This window comes from Talpa europaea (assembly GCF_964194135.1).
Source record: "Talpa europaea genome assembly, chromosome: 8".
Classification (NCBI taxonomy): domain Eukaryota; kingdom Metazoa; phylum Chordata; class Mammalia; order Eulipotyphla; family Talpidae; genus Talpa; species Talpa europaea.
Genome location: NC_140075.1, coordinates 8842293 through 8865997, shown reverse-complemented (window position 1 = coordinate 8865997; position 23705 = coordinate 8842293). Strand labels below are relative to the sequence as shown.

General features: G+C 46.8%; 1 pseudogene across 1 annotated transcript; it reads right to left on the bottom strand.

Moving 5' to 3' along the window:
• Positions 1-329: 329 nt before the first annotated feature.
• LOC311176198 (olfactory receptor 14A16-like) lies at positions 330-1416 on the bottom strand (annotated as a pseudogene). Its single transcript has one exon. The product of its transcript is annotated as an olfactory receptor 14A16-like (transcript).
• Positions 1417-23705: the final 22289 nt, after the last annotated feature.

Here is a 23705-nt window from a genome sequence, read left to right as displayed (position 1 = left end):
GCCATGTGGTCCTAAGGACAGACCCGTTTACAACTGCTTCACGTTATGTAAATGTTGGTGAATGTGAGTTCTAGAACATTCTTTCTACACCAAATACAAGTTTTTAACCACGAGGTGGATTCAGTTTTGAACATCACACAGGGAGGGTTTGGGGGAAGGATTGCAGCAATTTAGGAAACAGGAGTATAGTGAGGATTATGAGAATATGTAATTGTGACAAGGGAATAATCCTAATGCAAGAAATCAATGCTTATAAATGATGACATGTAAGAGTTTGGGGGAAAAGCTGAATTAATGAGGGGCTATAAATTTTGATTGTGCTATCTCTCTCACATATTAGGGTACTGGACTATCATCATTCTCCCCACAGCCGACTTCATGGCTTGGTTCCTCAGACTGTATATAACTGGATTAAAGGTGGGGGGCACCACCGTTTAGAACATAGAAATGACCAGGTCAGACATGGATGGAGTCTCTGAGGGTGGCTTCAGATAAGCAAAGAATGCAGTGGAGACAAGTAGCACCACAACCAGCAGGTGGAGAAGGCAGGTGGAATAGGCTTTGGCCTTCCCTTCTGTGGATGGGATCTTCCTGACAGCAGAGAAGATGTGGACATAGGAAATGATGATGAAAATAAAACAGCACATATCCCAGAGCACACTAATGAGAATGGGGACAAGTTTGTTCATTAAATTTACTGAGCAGGAAATAGCCAGTAACTGGGGGACGTCACAGAAAACCTGGTTGACCATGTTGGACCCACAGTAGGACAAGGAGAAGGTTCCAGCTGTGTGCATCACAGCATGGAAAACCCCCACCCAGCCAGGACACAGCTGTCAGCTGCACACACCTGTCACTGCTCATGATGAAGACATTGTGCAGGGGGTGGCAGATAGCAGCATAGCAGTCAAGGCTCATCACCGTGAGGAGGCTCATAACCATCATGAAGACCTGGAGGAAACAGCCTGGGAAGGAGTTGGAGCTGCTGTGCCTCAGAGAGATGGCGATGGATTTGGGGACCGTGGTTGTGATGAGACAGAGGTCCAAGAAGGACAGACTCCTCAGGAAGAAGTACATGGGGGTGTGAAGGTGCCGGTCCAGGGTGGTGATGAGGACGATGAGCCCGTTCCCCAGCAGGGCACACAGGTAGACCAGGGAGAAGAGCAGAGGGTACAAGAAGCCCATGGTCCCCTGGGTGGGGAACCCCAGGAGGACAAATTCTGTCACGATGGTGCGATTGGTCACCCCTGGGGCCATCATCTGCATAAACGTATTGAGCAGAATACTACACATGTGAACCTTCCAGTCTGAGTCTTGATTATACCTACAAGGACAGTCACAGGCATGTCCCATCAGTCGCTCTCAGGGTGTGGAGTGGAGAGGCTGATCGTGGGATTCTGCTCTGGTTGATCTCATAGCCTGACTGAGAGCCCCTCCCCAATGCCCCAATTTGCTTTCCCACCACATGCCCAGGCCCCAGCGTCTCCGCCCAGCACACCTCACAGAGGTTGTCCTGGGCACAGCCCCAGAGGACACGTGAACATGCCCAGCCCCTCCCCACATGGAGAGCTTGTCCCTGCTCCTCCAGCACAACCGTGGTCTGGGGAGGCCCCACAGTGATGGGTGTGCAGGGAGATGGGGTGTGCGGGTCCCTGTTTTCCTGCTCCCCGGGACCCAACACTGTCCTGGAACTGAATGATCTGGGCTCGGTGTCCCCGTGCGGCATGTCCTGATGCCTCCTCTGTCAGATTCCTGCCCCTGTGGCCTCACTGCTGCCTCCCGGTCCATCCCATCGTCTCCTCATCTCCCTGCTCCTGACTCCCCACATCTGAGGACCCAGAGTCCACATTTCCCACAGAGTCTCCTCCTGGGTCACACCCTCATGTCCCTCCTGCAGGATTGGCTCGTCCACCCTGGGTCCCTCCCTGGCCCCTCTGGTCCCCCCAGACTCCTGCACATCTGTGCAGGGAGGAGGCTGCTCGGGAGCTGAGCCAGACGGTCTGTGTGTGTGGATGTCCCTGCTGGTCCCAGGGCCCCGGGTCTCCCGGGAGCAGATTTGTTCCTCCCCCCAGTCCCTTGCGTGAGTGGGGACGTCTGGACATGGGGCAGCCCTGCCAACACTCCCCCTCACCAATCTCTTCCTCTCCCTGCTCTGTGGGGTGACGGAGGGGCAGGCCCTGGGGAGGCAGGACTTTTAGGAGATTGTGCTGCTATAGAATTATTGTATGAGCCTAGAGGAGCAATTTTTGCTATTGTAATGGAAACAAGAAAACAAATTCAGAACCTGCTCTTTTGTGCCCTCTGCCAAAACCTTTTCAGTGACTTAAAATAATATTTATATTGATAATATTATATTTTATATAGCTGTGTTGCTGTGTGGAGTCAGGTAAAATGTTCACATCCATGATAGAATGATTTCTACATGTGACTATCACTTCAATGTGAAAGAAAAAAAATCAATAATTATCGCCTTAAAAATTTATGAATATCTCACTCACGATTGTGTCATATTCTGGGGATGAACATGTGAAGCTTTCCCTTTGAAACTACTAGCGTGAATTTTAACTTCCTCTTAAGATTCTTCCTCACTGTTCCTAAATAGCTCTCGTACGTGTGATATTTAACATGTGATGCACTTTCATCTCAGTGTTCTCAATGCCGAAATATCATGGCTATGAACAATAATTGTCAGATAGACCATAATTAAAATTTTATATGACCACAAATATATTAAAAACCTAAGCTGCTGATGTCCTTTATTTGAAAAAATATATATAAAAAAATATTTTTCCTCTTTGAAATTCATCCCTGAAAATATGGCATTATGACATTGAACTGTGAGTTTTAAATATTAGCTTTCAGTTATAAGATGAATATTTTAACTATTGCTCCTCTGAAATGCAAAATGCATTGTGAAATGATAACAGGTTGTAAAACACGTTACCTCAAAAGAGAACAAATAAAATTCCCTTTAGTAGGACAACAAAATGAGGTCAGTTGTTCCTATTGAAAGGCTGACACTTTGAAATACAGTTCAATGGAGTATATATTGATACTGAATAGAAAACATTTAATTACAGGGGAAATTCTCCACCTTATTTGACCCACACGTCCAGTCTGCCGGGACTCACCCGTGGGCCCAGCAGTGGCTTCCCACGAAACTCGCCCTCACAGAGACAGGAGGAAATACAAACCTCTCTAGACAGCCAGGTCACACGCTTCCCTCCACGGCGCTGGCCTCTGATGTCAAGGGTCCAGGCCTCTGGCTCACTGACTCTGCAGACGGGCCCCAGGGCACATTATCTCCATCACCTGCTGCCCCTCAGACACTGACACCATCCCCGCCTCCCCTTCCTCAGAGACCTCGCCTGATTGGCCCAGGTGTCCCTTGTCCCCTTGTCTTCTCGGCGGCGTCCCCGGTAATGAGCCTCCGGAGTCAGCAGCACCATCAGGGCATCCTAGGGGACTTTGTGAGCAGGACCTGGTCCCCCCCATCAGGCCCCATCACCTCCCCTGACTGCCGCAGGGACCCGGTGTGGCCCCCTCAGAGCCCTAGGTGAGCCCCGTCCACAGGGAGCTGGAAAGTCACCACCATCCCCTGTGCGCCCTCCTGGGGCCTTGCAGGTGGGGGGGGCAGGAGGAGGGATAAACAGACAGGAAGGAAGGAGCATGGGGGGGAACAGTGGGAGAGACAGGAAGGGCAGCAGAACCGGAGGGCAGCTGGATGGAGCCGGCGCCTTGGGACTTGGAATGTTCCTGCCATGTTAGTAATCCCTGTGTCACCCCCGCACTGCCACCTCAGCCCCACCTGCACTGGAGCTAAGATGTGCCTGGTGGGTGTGTCTCCCCTTGGCCAGCGCGGCCTGTGAGTGCCCGGGGTTGCCGTCGCTGGGCTGTCTCTGGGTTGGTGTCGCATCAAGCCTGCTTGCATCTGGACGGGGCTTATTTGTGGTTCCCGCCAGGGGACATGCCCAGGAGTTGTCCTCACATTGGAGATACTTGTTGGCCTGGGTGGGGACAGGCCCCGAGGGTGGTGTCGTGAGATTTAAAAAAATCATTAATATTCAGCTGTGGCCTGAATGCACAGTGCACACGTGTTCACTCTCAGGAGAGGTTCTGAGGTCCCGGGGGCTCCGTGTCCCTGGGGTCAGCACGGTGTCCTGCGTGGTCACGGAGGGCTAGGAAGAAAGAACTTTGTCAGGGCTGGGTCCTGGACCCCAGTGAGCCCTGAGCGTTAGTGACCACAGGAGCCACACCCTCTGAACCCCCGTGACTTCTGCACTCCAAAGACCCCAGATTCCCAGTGACCCTGGAAACCCAGTGGCACCTGAGCCCCAGTGACATCACAACCCTAGTGACCCCTGCATCCCAATGACCCCTGATCCCCAGTGACCCCTGGACCCCAGTGACCCCTGGACCCCAGTGACCCCAGAACCTCAGTGACGCCGGAGCCCCCGTGACCTCAGAACATCTCCTGAGAGTGAGCACGCATGCATGGTGCGTTAAGGCCACAGCTGAATATTAATGAAGTTGTAAAATCTTGGGTCCTCTTGTAAAATAATTCCCCAAGTGTCACATGTGCTCATTAGTTTGGGAAAGGATTTATTTAGGAGAGACTGTTCCGGAATGTTTTAATCCACGTGGAATGAGAAGTTGTCTGAGTGCAAAACTAGTGATTTCGTAGGAGTTAAAATGGGAAAACAAAGAACCGGCAGCAGGACTCTGAGCCCACGCGGGGAGGGTGTTCATGTCTGGGCGGGAGAACCCCGCTGCGGCGGGCAGGGGAGGCAGAGGCGTCTCCGTGAAGCGAGCCTGCATGCAAAGGCCCAGTTCCCAGAGGACAGGCCTGAGGCCATGCAGAACGTGGGGCCGCTAGGCGCCGGAGAGGATGAGCTGTCAGCAGCGGGCGCGGAGGAGCTGGGGAGTCTCAGAGGCCAGGAAGGTCGTGTGTCCAGCTCTTCCCACTCCACGACATCCTGCAACAGCAAAACTACCAAGACAGTCAAAAGGCCGGGTTGGGTGGGGCGGGGGGGGGAGAAGTGGGGACCAGAGAGCTCCGTGGGCTCCTGTAATATTAGGATGCTGACTCAGGCCATGTGGGACTGTTTAAACCAACAGAGCGTGGCACCCCGAGAGGGTGCTGAGTGTGACCTGTGCGGGGCCCTAAGACGTGCCATGGCAGGGACGTGCTTGATTCTCTGAAAACTCTTGACTTTCAAAATTCTGGCTTCTCTGACACCCAGACAGACAGACAGAAAGACAGACAGAAACAGGGCCTGCAGCACTCAGCTATTTCACCCTCCTGCTGCTCCATCCGGCCCTGAACACTTTTGCGGCCCTCAGTGACCACGTGACCTGCTCCTCGGGAAGGTGGCCCTTGCGCCCGTGGGCTGCTCAGAGGCAGGTGCCTGCAGGAAATCTCAGCGAGTGGGTGACGTGTGGGGCCCTCCCAGCTTCCTGTCCCCAGAGGCCGAGACCAGGGGGCGGGAGAGAATGGTGGGAGACTCGAAGGCGGCCCAGCAGGAAGGCATGACCGGTGACAGGTGACCCGTCCTGCCTCCCAGATGGCGTCACCTTTGCATTGGAAGATGAGAAGGGGGTGCCTTCAGATTCGTCCTTTCTCAGGGTTGCCTTGAGCGGCCCAGGGTTGTGCTTCTGTGACGTTTTCAAATTATTTATTCTAAATCTGTGAAAGGGCTGTCAGAATTCACGCAAGGTGTGCCATTAATTGGTGGCTGGCTCCTGGCCTTCTGACACTTTCTCCTTCTGATTCATAAACTTGGGGTCTCTTTCACATAGTGTATCTTCTTCAATTTTATTTGTTGGTGTCTATAGTTTTTAGCATGTGGATTTTCTAACCATTTGGTTCAACATCTCCCTCAATATGTACTCTTTTTGAGGTTTGTCTAAATGGAATAGTTTCTTTCTTTTTGGATCATTAGTGCAGAAACATAACTATTTTTTGTCAGTTGGTTTTGTATCCCGTAACCTTCCTGAGTTTGTCAGTTCTGATTGCCTTTGGAGGGGGTTTCTTGAGCTGCCAATAGAAGGCTATTCTGTCTCCAAAGAGACACAATTTTAATTCTTCTTTTCTGATGGTGGATTCCTTTTATTTTTTTTTCTTGCCTTATTGGCCTTCCAGTGAGATACACATGGGGAAATAACAAACAGTCTCTTAAATAAGTGGAAAAACTGTGACCTCACCTTTTCACATTATTGAATGGCTTTTCCTTCCCTCCCAGCCAAAATATCACTTATCTACTTATTTTTCGCAAAGATGTTCCTTATAACAAAAAGGCCGTTTTCATTGTCAGTCCTTATCCAGCTGTGATCCCGGCTCTATTAACACGGGCCTCTGCGATCAGGACACAGAACGGCTCCTCGCTCAGTCGCAGCAATTTCAGATTGTTGTCCAGGATTATGGTGGATCATTCTTCTCTTCTACCCCACCCTATAAACATGTTCAATCCCCACAGCTTATCCCTTGTCATTCCTTCAATGTCGTGGTCAGTTTTCCCATCCCTAGGCTCTCTCGACCCTCATGGATGGTGCCACCACCCCAGGCTGGCGAGTCATTGTCTGGCACCCAGGCTGCTGCCCCTGGGCCGACTGCCTGCATTGCGCCTTCCCCTTCGGCCCCATGTGCTGTACTAGCAGCTGCTATTTTGGCTCTTTCTTCATTTCCTTCACAGTCACTTATCATCATTTCTGACTCCTCATCTGTTACCTCCCTGTACATGACATCCCCTCTGCTCTTCTTAATACTAATAATGATGAAGCCCTATACAAAGGTCAGCACTGTCCAGTCATAGTCATATGAGCCAAACCTTACAAGGTGCCTTTCCTATCAATCAAGAGCAGAAAGCTTGATCACTCTGGGAAGGGTGTGCATCAAGAGTATGACCAGGAACACCCAGGGTGCTGAGGACGGATGCATGAACTTACCCCCAACTCATGCATCATGAAGTATGACTGGGAACACCCTGGGAGGCAAGGACCAATGTATGACAAGGGGCCCAGAAGCTGATCAGTTGATAAGATTAGGACCGTGCCGGGGGGGGGGGGGTGGCGGGGTCTAGTTTCGACGACAACACTTGGTCATCAAGGTGATAACATGGTCAGCAGACTCATGCACCCCAAGCCCTAGATAACATTCCTGAGTTTCACACATCCTTCTGTCCCTGACCTCCTTATGCACATAGCTATTGCACTATGATTATTCTATCAATAAAAACAGCCAGGATCTTACTCTCAGCAGCATCCTGCCTCGTGCAGCCTGCTCCACGACTCCCATGTCTTCATCAGTGTGGTGTTGCACAACACAACATCCACCATCAACAGAAAAAAATGGACTCTAATCTCAAACCATACTTAAAAGTCAGTTCAAATGAATTAAACACTAAACATAAGAGGTGGAATTGTAACAATCCTAGTGAAACACGGGAAAGCATTCTTTACATTGGTGTTGGGAATGATCTTTGGAAAGTGCTACCAAAAGCACAGTCCACAAGAAAGGAAATAAACATGCCAGGCTACATGAAAGTACAAAGTTTCTGCAGGGCAAAGGGAGTAGCATCAGCAGAATGTGAAGGCTTCCAGGGAATGGGAGAAAAGGTTGCAAACCATACATTTGATAAATGATTAATATATAATGAATAAGGATCTTGTACAACTCAACAGGGAAAAGCTAAATTCCCCACTTCAAAGTGACAAAGAATGTGAATACACTTTTCTAAGCCTTTTTCTTCTGTTCACTGCAACACATTGTTTCCACTGGGTTTCTTCTGTCAGTTAATATCAAGTTACTTTTCCCTTTACTTAAAAATCAGAAGCTTCACACACTCCCTGTGCAAGCCCAGTCTCTCAGTTCATCACTGAAGGTGGGACGTTGGCAGGGGAGTCTGTGTCATGGGCAGAGCCGGTGCACAGCTGAGCTTCCTTGGGAAGGGGATGCAGAGGATTTGAAAGGTCTTGAATACTCATTTTTAAAGGAGTCAGTTTTTCCGGAAAAGACCTCCACATATTATTATACCAATTTAATATAAAGCTGCTCATTTGAATTTTGCAACCAAGGGCTTCAAGATAGAGTCTTTTTTTTTTAAATTAAGACATCTATTGTGGATGCCCCGGTGTCTCCAAGGCTGCTTTCTGCTGCCACCTCCGTCATTTCGAGAACTGTTTTGCTTAATTGCACTTGGTTTTCATTCCTCTTGGGGAACTTTATAACTAGTGCTTCAATCACATGGTCTCTTAATTGGCTTGTTTGATCCATTTTTCCATTATTCAATGTTGGCACAAAACATACTTCAGGGACTCAAGCATTCCTGCCAGGTTACATGATAGGTAATTGTTCACAATCAGCCATTATTCTCTTTTTTATTTATGTGGTAACAGTTGCAATCCCTATTTTATTTTTTTTATTTTATTCAGCTCCTGTCTTTTTCACCCTGGTCTCACTAAGTGCTTGCCTATCTTATCATTCAAAGAAAGGCTGTCATTTTTTTTGTGGATTTTTCTACTATTTATTTCATTTGTTTGTTGCACTGACATGGGGGTTTGTGTCTCTTTATTGTCCAATATGCATATATCCGTAGAGTGGAATCACTGGCTCATATAACATTTATGTTCTTAATTTTTAAAAGAAACCTCCACAGCTTTCCACATGAGGGCACTGATCTGTACCCTCACCAGCAGTGCCTAGGTGCTCCCTTCTCCCCACATCCCCTGACACCCAGATGACATGTCGTTGCTGCCTTGTGATTTGACTGTGCTCCCTGGTGATGAGTGATGTCAAGCACTTTCTCAAGGGTCTGTGGCCATGTCTGTTCAGATGGTCTGCCTGTTTTTTACTCTGATTGTTGAGGCTTTGCTACGGTGTGTATGAGTTGTTAATATTTTTGGAAATTATGTCTTATCAAATATATAATTTGCAAATACCTTCCTCCATTTGATCAGTTAGTTTCATTTTGTTGATGGATCATACTTCATTTATTTAACGAAAATATTTCATGATTTTTAGCTATTTTCTTAAAATCAGCAAAGAAACTATGTTTATGTTCAATATATTACCTTTTCTTGAGACATCATTCTCTAAGTCTCTAAGATACAGAAATGTTATTTCATCAAGAGATTTATTGTGCTAAACAGCCATATTGCCTAAAAATACTTAATGAAAATTATATTTTGGTAACTTAGACACGGGTTTATATTTCTATACATTGAGTCATGTCTGGGCCGCACCACAGCATGAATAAAAGGGGCGCTCAGCACAGCCCCAAAGAAACAGACTCAAAGGAGTGCAGCGGTGCCTTCCAGCCTGGGTTCCCGATGGCCAGGGTGACACTGCTCAGGGAGAGGCAACAAAGGTCCAGGGGAGGCTTGAGGTGAGAGTACAGGGGGAGCTCTCGGGCGCCCCGACACCCTCGCGGGGCCACACCGGGCTGGCCGCGCTTGCCCAGACAGAGCTTCACCCTCTGTGTGACACCCTGCACCAGGGTTGTGCTGTTTTCACCCTTAGGGCCTCCTGTTGGGGTGCAGTGGGGGAACACTGTGTGTCTGAGTGCACCTCAGTGACCTCCGTACCGCGGGGTTCCATCTACTGTGTCCACCAGGTGCAGGGCCCCATGGGCCTCACTGGGCTTCCCAGAGCGGCTGAGGAATATAATGTGAACACTTACAATATGTGTCTCCTAATGGGGTCATGACGTCAACTTCTCTGTTACATTTTGCTGAGTTGCCCCTTCATCAGTCTCCCCACAGCTGAATTCATGGCTTGGTTCCTCAGACTGCCCTCTATATTCCAGAGGTCAGTGTGTCTGCTTTTGTCTCAGTGCCATGCTGCTTTAAGTATTAGAGCTTTAGTGTATGGCCTGGAGTCTGGAAGTGTGCTGCCTCCACCATGCTTCCTCATTTTTGTCAGGATTTTTGGTTGTTGACTATGCATTTATGTAATGTTTGTTTTATGTCCTTGGAGAATGCCATTGAAGTCCTTATTGGGGTTGCATTGAATCTGTAAACTGCTTTGGGTAGATGGGCATTTGGTAATGTTGATTCTTCCAAGCCGAGAGCAGGGAATATCTTTCCATTTCTTTGTAATTTCTATTTCTTCTAACAATGCCTTACCCTTTTCTTCTATCTTCACCTCCTTAGTTGTGTCTACTCCATGGTACATAGTCTCCATGGTTGTAAGTGAGATTGTTTTCTTCACTTCTCTTCTAGTTCAATTTTTGGGTATAAGAAGGCAATTGATTGTCGTGTGTTGATTTTATAATCTAGCTACACTGAAGTGGCTTATTGATTTAATTTGTTTTTACAGTGAAATCTTTAGTGTGTATTATACATCCACAACAAATTTAATTGTGCTTAAATGTTTAAAGCCATACAACCTAGAGACAGTTAATGTTTTATTAATTTAAAAATTTCAATTCTGTTATACAAAGGTGACAAAATGAATAGTCTTACTATAGTCTTAGTATAAATTTATACGTCTTGGTATGAATAGTCTTAGTATAAATTTATAATAGTCTCATTCAGCTTCTTCATTCAATACATGTTTTGAATTCTCATTGTATCCCATAACCTATTCTTATTATATTTTATTGACCAGTAAGCTATGACAGTATCAATAATTAAGTATTAAGAAAGTATTAAGAAAGTTATTTATCAGTTGATAAATAAAAATGCCAATGATTTAAAAGAACAGTAGCAAGTTTTCAACCTAGAAGTATATTTATTGAGTTTTTGCCATCTTTTTAACTATTCCTGGCTGCCTCCCATCTGACATTGTGCACACATGGGACTCATCTGGGCTGAAGGCAAGATCAGCCTGATTAGCAGCCTCAGAGTGTGAATGTCTGAGAATGAGTTAAATCTCTGATATCCAGTTGGAATTACATTTTATCATGAAATATTTTGGTGTGAAATTTTCAAACATTGGACGTCACAGATGGGAAAGCAGGGTTCGATGCAATCAGCAGACAAGAGCTGAGGCCAGACAGCAGCCACACACTTGGGCATTTCACTTCCCAATTTTAAATCTTCAAATTCTTTTTATTTTTAGATTTATTTATTTATACAAGCAGTGAGTACAGTCAGAAGCACGGGAAGGTGAGAGAATTCACCAGAGCCAGAGCGGGGAACAGAACAGGCAGACTGACGAAGTACACTGCTGAGGGGAGCAGCGGGCGGCAGGAGAACTCTGTGCGCCATGTGGGACCCTCACCCGGTGGCCGGGGATCGAACCAGCACTGCAGAGGCTGCGGGCAGCTTCACAGCCCAGCACTCAACTGCTGCGCCACCGCGGTGGCCCTTCTTCAAATTCTTTATGTCTTTACATCTACACCAAATGATAGCATTATTTATGATATGTAAATCTGATGAGTTTTCTCATTTGAACAACTCCATATGGAAACACAAACACTGTGAGACCCCGTAATAATGTGCCCAAAAAGATATTGCCCAAACTTAATAACAGACTTTTTTTTTACCATAAAATTCATAGCACTATGCTAAAGATTTTATTTTTTTTATAATAAAATTTGACTGGAGTTGCCTTTAAATCACATACTTTCTTTCCCACACCTCATCTTTGTTAGTTGAGAGAACCCTGAATGGATTGAGACCTTTGACAAAGCCAGTCACCTTTCTGAGCTGTCGTTCTCTATTTGTAAGGTAAAAATTTTGATTAGATGATTGCTAAAGTGATTCTAGCAGTCTGGGCTGCATAAATTACCCTAAGACCAGCTGCAAGCACCACACATTCGTTATCAGATCTTTGAACATGATGTATACACTGCTGATTTTGCTGTCAAGCCCATGTATCAGTTGCAACATGATAAAATAAATAAGGATAATCTCTGAAACATAAAAAAAAGATATTGCCCTCAAATTCCCAGGTGTTCTTGGTAATTAAATAAATATGGATAAACACACGTGTAAAGTGTGATGTGATGTTGTGAGTTCCATTCCTCAACTATTTCTGGAAATATTAGAATATTGTGTAGTCTACTAGCTATTATTTTGTTTTTACCATTATAGCTTCCTAAGTTCCTTTATTGTTTCTTAAAAAAAACTACCCATTATATATTCGTAACTTTTTAGTGATTATACTGCATGTGAATATAAAGAATGATGAAAAAATTTAAAATAAATGTCTCATAATAGAGTCATGACGTCATCTTCTCTACTACATTTTGGTGAGTCTCCCCTTCATCAGTCTCCTCACATCTGACTTCATGGCCTGGTTCCTCAGACTGTATATGACCGGATTAAAGGTGGGGGGCACCTCCGTGTAGAGCATAGAAATGACCAGGTCAGACATGGACGGGTTCCCTGAGGTCAGCTTCAGATAAGTATAGAGCCAAGTGGAGACAAAGAGCAGCACAGCCAGCAGGTGGGGAAGGCAGGTGGAGTAGGCCATGACCTTCCCATCTGTGGATGGGATCTTTCTGACAGCAGAGAAGATGTGGACATAGGAAATGATGATGAAAATAAAGCAGCAGAATTCCAACACCATGGTAATGAACATGGGGACAAGTTCATTCATTAAATTTCCCGAGCAGGAAATAGCCAATAACTGGGGTATGTCACAGAAGAACTGGTGGACCACACTGGACCAACAGTAGGACAAGGAGAAGGTTCCAGCTGTGTTCATCACACAGATGATGCCCCCACCCAGCCAGGATACAGCTGTCAGCTGCACACACCTGACACTGATCACGATGACCTCATAGTGCAGGGGGTGGCAGATGACAGCATAGCGGTCAAGGCTCGTCACCGTGAACAGGGTCAGTTCTGAACCTGCTGAAAGATTCATCATGAAGACCTGGCGGACACAGCCCGGGAAGGAGATGGAGCTGCTGTGCCTCAGAGAGTTGGCAATGGACTTGGGGACCGTGGCTGAGATGAGGCAGAGGTCTGAGAATGAATGACTCCTCAGAGAAGAACATGGGGGTGTGGAGGTTCTGGTCCAGGGTGTGATGAGGACGATGAGCCCGTTCCCCAGCAGGGCACACAGGTAGACCAGAGAGAAGAGCAGCGGGTGCAGGAAGCCCATGGTCCCCTGGGTGGAAAACCCCAGAAGGACGAATTCTGTCACAGCCATGAGATTCATCCCCCCCCGGAGCCATCACTGCATGAACGTCTAGAGGAATTAAGTGCTAGGACCATCTACTAGTGCTGGACCCGCGGTGTCTCTTTGCAGGTGACCAGCACTGATTTTCCCCACTGACCTCTCTCCATGCCCTGGCCAGTGCCCCAACCGCAGGGATCTCAGCTCCTGCTCTGCTCGGCCTCCCCAGCTTCAGTGAACCGCAGGTGCCTCCAATGTCCATGCCACCTGTGGGTGATGCTGAAGGGCAGAGTGTTCAACTGACCTCAGCCCCCTGAGCAGTGTCCTCCTGTCTCACCACAACCCATGCATGGGCACCCCTGAAACACTGACCCCGGCCCCTCCTCTGCCAACCCCAGGCCCCAGGTCAGCGCACCTCCCTGCGCACCTCCAAGAAGACTGGGGAACATGAATGTTCATGCTTGCCCAAATCTGGCCTGTGGATCTCAGCTGCCAAGTTCCAGCAAAACAAAGGCCTGTTGCAGCTCCAGTTGCATATTTTGTGACCAAGTGGACACTGATGGTCCCAAGTCTGTTCCTGGTCGGTGCCCATGTTCATCATCACAGCAGTAGGTCGGACGTCCTGCTCACCCATGTTGCCATCTGAGCACTGACTGCCCTTCGCCCCTGCATTGTATGTGCTGAGAGGGTGACCGCTCCTGCCTGTCCCAGTCATTGTTCTGCCCCGTTGTTTACCGGAGGAGCTAAGGTGGTTTCTCCTGCATCTACTTCTTCCCAAGGTCACATCCACATGTCCCTCCTGCAGGATGGGCTCGTCCAGCCCCGGGTCCTGCCGGGCCCTGTGTTCCCCCATCAGACTCATGCAGGAATTAGGATGCTCCAGGGTCGAGCCAGAAGGTCTGTGCGTGTGGCTGTCCCTGCCGTTCCCAGGGCCCCGGGTCCCCCGGGTGCAGGTTTGTTCCTCCCCCCAGGCCCATGAGTGAGTGGGGATGTCTGGACATGGGGCAGCCCTGCCCTCTCTCCTCCTTCCCAATCTCAACTTCTCCTCCTCTGTAGGGGTGATGGATGGGCAGGTCTGGTGACAGAAGGATTTTTGGAATGTGGTGATATAAAATACTTGCAATACATTGGTGGGAATAATGCCAAATAATTTAATAAAAACAAGGAAATAAATGAGGGTACTGGGTTGTTAATAATGTTGACATCTGTTGAGTGATTTATATAAAAAATTTAAAATCTTTAAATAACATTTGTCATATATATCCTCCAGGCCCTGTTTAAATACTGTGATTTATTTTACACAATCGCTAACAATCCCTGAGTGATGGAGTTGGGGAAGAATCCCAAGTTCACGCACATAAATAGTCACACGTTCCTGCCAGCCTCATGCTAGTGTCAGAGCCATGAAGCCGTCAACATGCTGCAGTAAGAGTTTTTGATTTTCTACTTGACTCATATCTGTCATAATGTGTAGGACAAATGGGCATAGCATTTTGAATTTAACAATAAATATATTTTATTTTGCTCTGAAATTTCTTCCATACAATCTAATTCCATTAATTTTGTTATTTTGTTTAGTATCCAAAACACACTGAGTATGCTGATGCTAAAATTCTAGGTATGAATAAAAAATCGTCACATATCCCATAAATCAAAATCTTCTAATATGATCAATGTATTATGTCAGTATCTTTGAGCATCTTAAATTACAAGAGAATATGTTTTCTCTCCCTGAGTTTCACCCAGGCTGACAGGGCAGTGGTACATGATGACTTGGGCCCCGTCAGCATTAGTGGCCATGATTTACAAAGTGAATAGTTTAACTGAGGTGCTTTCTCAAGTCTGAAATGCAGCTTGAAATCTAAAATTTTCCAAGTGTGAGTGGATTCTCCCATGCAAACGGCTGGGGGCAGATACCTGCTGTCTGGGGGTAATGTTGCCGGTGCTGTGTCAAGTCTCTGTCCTGAGGTTGTCCCCATGGCGGGACAGAGGGTGTCCCAGCCTCTCACTCCATGGCCGGGGCTTTTGGAGAGCCTCTGAGCACTCATAGGATGTTGCACCCCGTCCTGCGCCACCTCATGGATAGAGCAGGGCCTCAGGGCTGGGCTATTTGAGATCTGGAGCTGCCGTCCATGTGTTGGACACTGTCCACATCCAGCCCTCAGAGACCTTCCTCCAGAGGGAAAGTGTGTGTTTACTTGACTGTGTTAATTGGAGCGTCCTGCAGTGTGTCTCAGCGAGTAATTATCACACTCGGTGTGTAGATGTGATGTTGTGTCTGGCTCACGCCTCTATGGAAGTGAATAGACAAATCCTCATGCCCAGGTTCCATTCCCCACCTGTCGTGTCCGCCATGGTGGGCACCATCAGTCATAACAGTGCCCTGAGTCCCTGTATAGACACCTGTACAATTGCCCATCACCCCCCATGTGCCCTTCACGGAGATGCCCTGGGGATGGATGTGAGGGGGGTGCAGGAAGGCCTGAGGCGGGAGGGAAGGGACACGGAGAGAGGCAGGAGGGACCCAAGGGAGGGAGAGTGGTGCGGAAAGTCAATGAACGTTCAGCAGAAGTGAGTGACCACGGGGGTCACCAGCCCTTCTGGACGAGAAACTTTACCCGTCTCTGTAATTGTGGATCCTTTGGTTCCTTTCCACCCCATCCCCTGTCCCTGCACTTACATTAGAATTGTCCTTTTGTTGGGATAATTTGCTTTTAATCTTTAGGAAACAGTATTTTAGGGTTTCTGCTCATGGTGTCATATCCTTAGGTTTGCTGGATGACGAGGGTGACGTCACACATGGAAACAGGTGTTTATCTGCTTCAGTTTACTCTTCTGTAGGGGGTGGGGCAGGACCTGCTTCACTCTGCTGTGTGTGTCTGTCTGCTTCTCCCAGCACCATCTCCCTACTTTCCTTGCTCCAGTGCCTGCTCTGGCTCCTCTGCCGTAGAGTCACTGTCCATCCTGATGAGGGTGGGTTCCTGGGCCCTCGTTATATTCCAGTGGCCAGCCTGTCTTTTTTTGTCCCAGTACCATGCTGCTTTAAGTATTAGAGCTTTATTGTATGGACTGGCATCTGGAATTGCTGCCTCCACCATGCTTCATCATTTTTGTCAGGGTTATTTTGGCTGTTTGGGGTCTTTGTTGTTCCATATAAATTTGAGCATTTTTTTTATATCTTTGGAAAATGCCATTGTACTTTTATTGGGATTACACTGAATCTGTAAATTGCTTTGGGTCAGATGCACATTTGGTAATGTTGATTTTTCCAAGCCAAGGGCAGGGAATTTCTTTCCATTTTTGTGTTTTCTATTTCTGTTAACAATATCTTACTCTTTTCATTGTATCTTTACCTCCTTTGTTATGTTTATTCCATGGTACTTCATGTCATGATTATAAGTAGGATTGTTTTTTAACTTATTTTCTAGTTAATTTGTGCATATAGAAGACAATTGATTTTTGTGTTTTTTTTTAAATGTTGGTTTATTTATAGTTTTAGCACAAGTTGACAACATTGTGTTTATGTATTTATGTATTTATTCATGTGTTTGTTTATTTATTTATTTATTTATTTATTTATTTATTTATTTATGCAAGCAGTGGGTACACTCAGAAGCGCAGGAGGGTGAAAGAACTCACCAGAGCCAGAGCGGAGAGCAGAACAGGCAGACTGACAAAGTACACTGCTGAGGGGAGCAACGGTCAGCAGGAAAGGTCTCCGTGCCATGCGGGACCCTTGTTGGTGGCCGGGGATTGAACCAGTGCTGCAGAGACTATGGGCATCTTCATAGCCCAGCGCTCAACCGCTGTGCCACCGGGGAGGCCCTGTGTGTTGATTTTTTAAACTTTCAACTACACTGAAGTGGCTTATTATTTTAATTTTTTTTTCAGTGGAATCTTTTGTTTTCTTAGTATATTACATTGTCCACAACAGTTTTTATTGTGTTGTATGTTTAAATCCATACAACCTAGAGACAGTTAATGTTTTATTATTTTAAAAATTGTAATTATGTTACACAAAACTGACAAATTGTAGGCAATGAATAGTCTCAGGATATGTTTATAATAGTCTGATTCACCTTCTTCATTCAATACGTGCATTGAATTCTCATTATATTCCATAACCTTCTTCTCGTGATAGCCCATAACTTTTATTGACCTGTAAATGATGACAGTAACTATAATTAATATTAAGAATTTTATCTATCATCAGAAAAAATAAAAATACCAATGATTTAAAATAATAGTAGCAAGTTGTCAACCTAGAAGTTTACATATCGAGTTTTTCCCATCTTTTAACTGTTCCTAGCTGCCTCCAATCTGACATTGTGCCCACATGGGACTAGCCTGGGCTGAAGGCAAGATCAACCTGATTAGCAACCTCAGAGCATGAATATCTGAGAATGAGTTAAATATCTGATATCCAGTTGGAACTACATTTTATCATGAAATATTTTGGTGTGAAATTTTCAAACATTGGACGTCACAGATGGGCAAGCAGGGGTCAATGCAGTCAGCAGACAAGAGCTGAGGCCACACAGCAGCCACACACTTGGGCATTTCACTTCCCAATTTTAAATTTTCTTCAAATTCTTTGTCCTTGCATCTACACTAAATGATAGTGTTATTTATGATATGTAAATCCGATGAGGTTTCTCGTTTGAACTACTCCACATGGAAATGCAAACACTCTGAGATCCCCATAATAATATGGCCAAAAGGACATTGTCCTCAAATTCCCAGAAATTCTAGGAAATTAAATATATGGGGATAAACACATGAGGAAAGTGTGGTGTGATGTTGTGAGCGCCCATTCTCAACTATCTCTGGAAATATTAGAATATTGTGTAGTCCACCAGTTAGTATTTTTTTTTACCATTATATCTTCCAAAGTTCCTTTATTGTTTCTTGAAAAACCCTACTCACTGTATTTTAGTAAATTTTTAGTAATTATACTGCACATGAAATTAACAGCTTTCACAGCCACTGTCTTATTTCTGGTGTCCACTGTGTGCTGTGTTTACGGTAAAAGCCGTTGACATCCACACCAGAGCCTCCAGGAGGGTCTCTACCCCATCATGTGTGGGTCCTTGTCTACAGAAGGTCGTGACCACTGTTTCCAACTTGGGCTCTCAGGCCTTCCTTATGTGATGAAGGCCTAACTCACCAAGTACAGGGGCCTCTGTCCCACCCATAGCCCCTGATACCACACGTGACCACAAGACTCAGTAACATGAAAGGGGAAGTGCCATAGAGACTGGAGATGCTGCCCCAGTGAGAGAACTTCTGTTGATGACTGAGATAAAACCTAATCATCGCCCCTCGGCCGAGAGCACAGAAATGGAGAACAGCAGACATATGGTGAAGTTAGGTGACCTTCATTGTACAGAGAATATCAAAGTGCAACTAAGTGTTAAAAAGAGGAACAATCAATGCTATTCAAGTGAATGAGCAGAAGAATATATGAAGTGATTGTAAATATATTTTAAAAATGAGCATATATATTTAAATTTTACAATAGAATTATATGAAATTATAGGACTATAAAGAGGACAATAAAGTGAAAATTTAAAATAAATGTCTCATAATGGAGTTATGAACTAATCTTCTCTATCACATTTTGGTGAGTCTCCCCTTCATCAGTCTCCACATGGCCGACTTCATGGCTTGTTTCCTCAGACTGTATATGACGGGATTAAAGGTGAGGGGGTACCATCCTGTAGAACATAGAAATGACCAGGTCAGACATGGACGGGGTCCCTGAGGTTGGCTTCAGATAATCAAAGAAGGCAGTGGAGAGAAACAGAACAACAACCAGCAGGTTGGGAAGGCATGTGGAGTAGACTTTGGCCTTCCCTTCTGTGGATGAGATCTTCCTGACTGCAGAGAAGATGTGGACATAGGAAATGACGATGAATATGAAATAGCAGAAATACAACACCACACCGATGGCAATAAGGACAAGTTCATTCATTAAATTTCCTGAGCAGGAAATAGCCAATAACTGGGGGATGTCACAAAAGAACTGGTGTACAACGTTGGACCCACAGTAGGACAAGGAGAAGGTTCCAGCCGTGTTTATCACAGCCAATAGACAGCCATCCAGCCAGGACACAGCTGTCAGCTGCACACACCTGCCCCTGCTCATGATGACCTCATAGTGCAGAGGGTGGCAGATGGCAGCATAGTGGTCAAGGCTCATCACTGTGAGCAGGTGAGGCTCTGTAGCTCCTGAAACCATCACCATGAAGACCTGGAGGACACAGCCCGGGAAGGAGATGGAGCTGCTGTGCCTCAGAGAGTTGGCAATAGATTTGGGGACGGTGGCTGAGATGAGGCAGAGGTCCTTGAGAGACAGACTCCTCAGGAAGAAGTACAAGGGGGTGTGGAGTTGCCGGTCCAGGGTGGTGATGATGACGATGAGCCCGTTCCCCAGCAGGGCACACAGGTAGACCAGGGAGAAGAGCAATGGGTGCAAAAAGCCCATGGTCCCCTGGGAGAAAACATCGTCCTATCTTCCAATATTGGACACCAAATGGGTTATCAACATATAGAATCATGCAATCTTTTCATATTTTATCTCATGTGAATGTGCTATTGATGTATTATCCTAACATATGTCCATAAATTCATGAAGAAATGAAAATTGTAAATGACCATGAAAAAACCGGAATATCAGGTCTCTCAGTAAACTGAATTGATTGACCACCCATGCCCAGTCATTTCCAGTTCTGGGGCTCCCCCTCCTGCCCAGGCCCCAGAGTCTCCGCCCAGCACACCTCCCAGAGGTTGTCCAGGGCACAGCCCCAGAGGTCACATGACCATGACCAGCCCCTCCCCACCCTGGAGAGCCTGTCCCTGCTCCTCCAGTACAGCCCTGGTCTGGGGAGGCCCCACAGGGAGATGTGCTGTGCGGGTCCCTGTTTTCCTGCTCCCCAGAACCCAACACTGTCCTGAAACTGAATGATCTGGGCTCGACGTCCCCTTGCGGTGTGTCCTGACGCCTCCTCTGTCAGATTCCTGCCCCTGTGGCCTCACTGCTGCCTCATGTTCTGTCCCCTCCTCTCCTCATCTCCCTGAACCTGACTCCCCACATCTGAGGACCCAGAGACCACGTTTCTTGCAGAGTCTCCTCCTGGGACACACCCAAATGTCTCTCCTGCAGGATGGTCTCGTCCACCCCGGTTCCCTCACAGCCCCTCTGTCCCCCTCAGACTCATGCACATCTGTGCAGGGAGGAGGCCACTCCGGATCTGAGTCGGACAGTCTGTGTGTGGCTGTCCCTGCCAGTCCCAGGGCCCCGGGTCCTCAGGGTGTGTGTTTGTTCCTCCCCCCAGGCCCCTGCGTGAGTGGGGACATCTGGACATGTGGCATCCCTATCCTCTCTCCTCCCCCTAATTTCACCCTCTCCTCTCTCTGTGGGGTGACGGAGGGGCAGGCCCAGGAAAGGCAGGAATTTTAAGGAAAATGTGGGAAATAAACTGGTAGGTATACATTAGTTTGAACATTTAAAAATACTTTAATAAAATAATATTATCAATAAGGGCAGAAAGTAGCCTAGATGTCAAATATTTTCATTGATTTAAATATTTATAATATTAAAATAAATTTTGACATATAATTCTGTTAAAATACTGTCACTTTTTCATTTTGCAATATCACTAACAATCTGTGAGTGACGGAGTTTTGGAAAAATTCCAAGTTCATGTCCATAAATAGACATCCCTGCCAGGCTCACATTAGTGTCAGAGCCGTGAAACCATCAACAGTTGTTGCTTAAAATGTTTTTGAATTTCTGCTTGATTCCTATGTGTTGTAAATTTTGGGACAAAAAGGCATAAAGCTCTGAATTTTAACAATAAGTATTTTAAATTTCATCTTATATTTCTATTTTTTTCATCTTATATTCCTTTATCATTATAATTCCATTAGTTGTTGTGATTTCATTTAATACTTGATATTCACTCACTGTGCTGAATGCTAAAATCAGTTATTAAACAATATTGTCTTCGGCCGCAATTCAAAACATTCTCTATGATAAATGTATTAAATGTCACAGACTTTGGAAGAGTTAATGAAAAAGTTAATTCTCCCATTGAAACTAATCCCATAACAAATACTGTGGCGTGAAACAGAACTATTTGGGAACCTTGAGAATGTGTAGTTCTTTTCTGAATGAATGTTTTAACTACGGTGCTTTCTGAGATGTGTAATGAAGCTTGAAATCTGAAATCTTTCAATCTGAATGGATTCTCCTTGGAAACTGTTTAAGAGCTAAATACCTGCAGTCTGGGGGGAAAGATTCCACTGCCGTGTCAAATCTCTGTCCTGAGGTTGTCCCCGTGGCATGGGCAGAGGGCGTCCCGGCCTCTCACTCCTTGATTGGGGTTCGTGGGGAGCCTCTGAGCACTCACAGGATGTTGCAACCCGTCCTGCACCGCCTCATGGACAGAGCAGGGCTTCAGGGCTGGGCTATTTGAGCTCTGGAGCTGGTTGGTGTCCGTGTGTTGGACACTGTCCAGATTCCAACCCTCGGGGACCTTCCTCCAGAGGGATAAGTGTATTTTTTCTTGTTGTTGTTGACTGTCTTAATTGGCATCATCCTGCAGCACATCCCTGTGATAATTAGTGCACTGAGGGTGCTAGAGGCAGTTCTGTTAGTCTTGACTCCAGTGGGGACTGAACTGTGGTTCCTCCTCCTCAGACTCCATCAGCCTCAACTGACCTGCCGTGGGGACCAGGTGCTGGTCCCATTATTAAAGAAAGTATGGTTCCACATGGTGAGTGGGCCCAGCTCAGGGTCCATGGTGTCTATGACTCATGATGAACTCCCCAGACTCGAGGGGCCAGAGCTTTGACCTCAGCTTCTGGCATGTGGTCGCTGAGGAGAGGCCCTCCTTCCAGGCCTGCAATTCCCCCCTGTCCACCAGAGGTTGTACCCCAGCTCCCTACCTGGGGCTGGGCCTGGCTCTCCCGGTTGCCCTGGGAGGCTCCTGTCTGCAGGGAGGGAGTCCCCTGCACACTCTGTGGGCGGGTACCCTCCAGGGAGAGGACACCCCCTTTGCTCCTACTCAGCAGAGGATATGACTGTGGGAAGAGGGCCAGGAGATAATGCTGGGCTGGTGTCTGTATAGGGGTTCAGGAAGAAGGTTGTGGGGTACCTGTGGGAGGGGCAACTGGGGCTGCTGCCCCTGGGTATCACGGGGTAATCTGTGTCATCTGAATGCTCTGTTCATGACTTGAGAAAAAGTACAGTTAGTCCTTCCTGCTAGTCTCGGCTGAGAAAAGCTTCTCGGCATCCAGGAGCACAATCCCCACATTTAAGTCTCTCGGAAAACAGACTCAGACCACATGGATTTGGGTGTCCAGCACACTCTGTGAGGGGAAAGTGACATGGTGGCTGAGTGTGAGGAGCTGAAGCGTCATCATCGGCAGCTCTCAGAGGTCCCAGGAAGCAGCAGGACAGAGTCCGCCCAGCTTATTAGATGTTAAGGCTGAATAATGACATGATCACACCCTGGACTCTGCTGCCCCCGCAGGATGAGCCCATCCCTGGACGGGAACAAACACATCCATGCGGGGGTCAGGACGCACCAGCAAAGCTCGGAGCTAGATCTGGAGCCTGAATCCACCTGCCCGCAACTCTGCAGGCACCGGCGCGTCCTCCTTAGAGACTGTCTGTGTCGGCCCTGGCCCAGGTCTTGACTGGGGTGCTGCTCCCTGTTGTGGTGGGGACACACGTGTGTGGATGGACGTGCACCCTTGCCAGGAGTGTGGGGTGCACGTGTCTTCTCCCTGCACAGGGGCTGTGCTCACAGCGGTTTGTGAGGCCCAAGAGTGCTCTAGTGTGGGAGGGGCCACTTGTTCCTACATGCTCTTGTTCCCTTCTCCTTGGACTTGTGTTCCTGTAAACATTCTGGGTTCTGTGTCCACAAGGACATCACCCCATGTTTTCTTTCTGCTATTTTATGGTTTTGGGCCCTATCATGATTTTAATCCACACAATATTGTTCAACAGCATGAAGGTTAAGAGAACACAAGTTAAACTGCAGTGACTTGTCACTCTCCCCTGCAAGCATGGACCAGTCAAGAGACTGGACACAACAGGAGGTGAGGGAGGGAGAGAACGGGCCTCTCAACTCTTTTGGGAAAATGGCTTGGAGATTTCTTCAGACAACAAAAACAGAACAACCATAGGATGGAGCAACCACTGATAGGTATTTGTCCCAGATGCCCAGACACTACAAGGCAGACCACGTACACCTATGTTCACGGACACACTGTCCACCGTTGCTGTTCATGGCCACAACACGGTGTCGTGCACATAGGAAGGAATAAATAATGTGGGTCCACACTCAATGGAATACTATACAGCTATTAAAAACATGAAATCATGTATATGGGTCAACACGGATGGACCTTGTGGTGATTTTATAAAATGAAATAACAGACAGCAAGAGACAGATAGTGGATGGTCTTACTCATCTGGGAATAGAAAATACAGAAATCCTATAGTAAACAATTCGGCAAAAGCAAATCTTGGACTAGGGAAAACATGTAGTTACCAGAGGTAGCAGGGGGTGGAGGATGGGCATGGAAGTCGATGGGGTAGTAATGGGTGTTTTGTGGAGTGCAG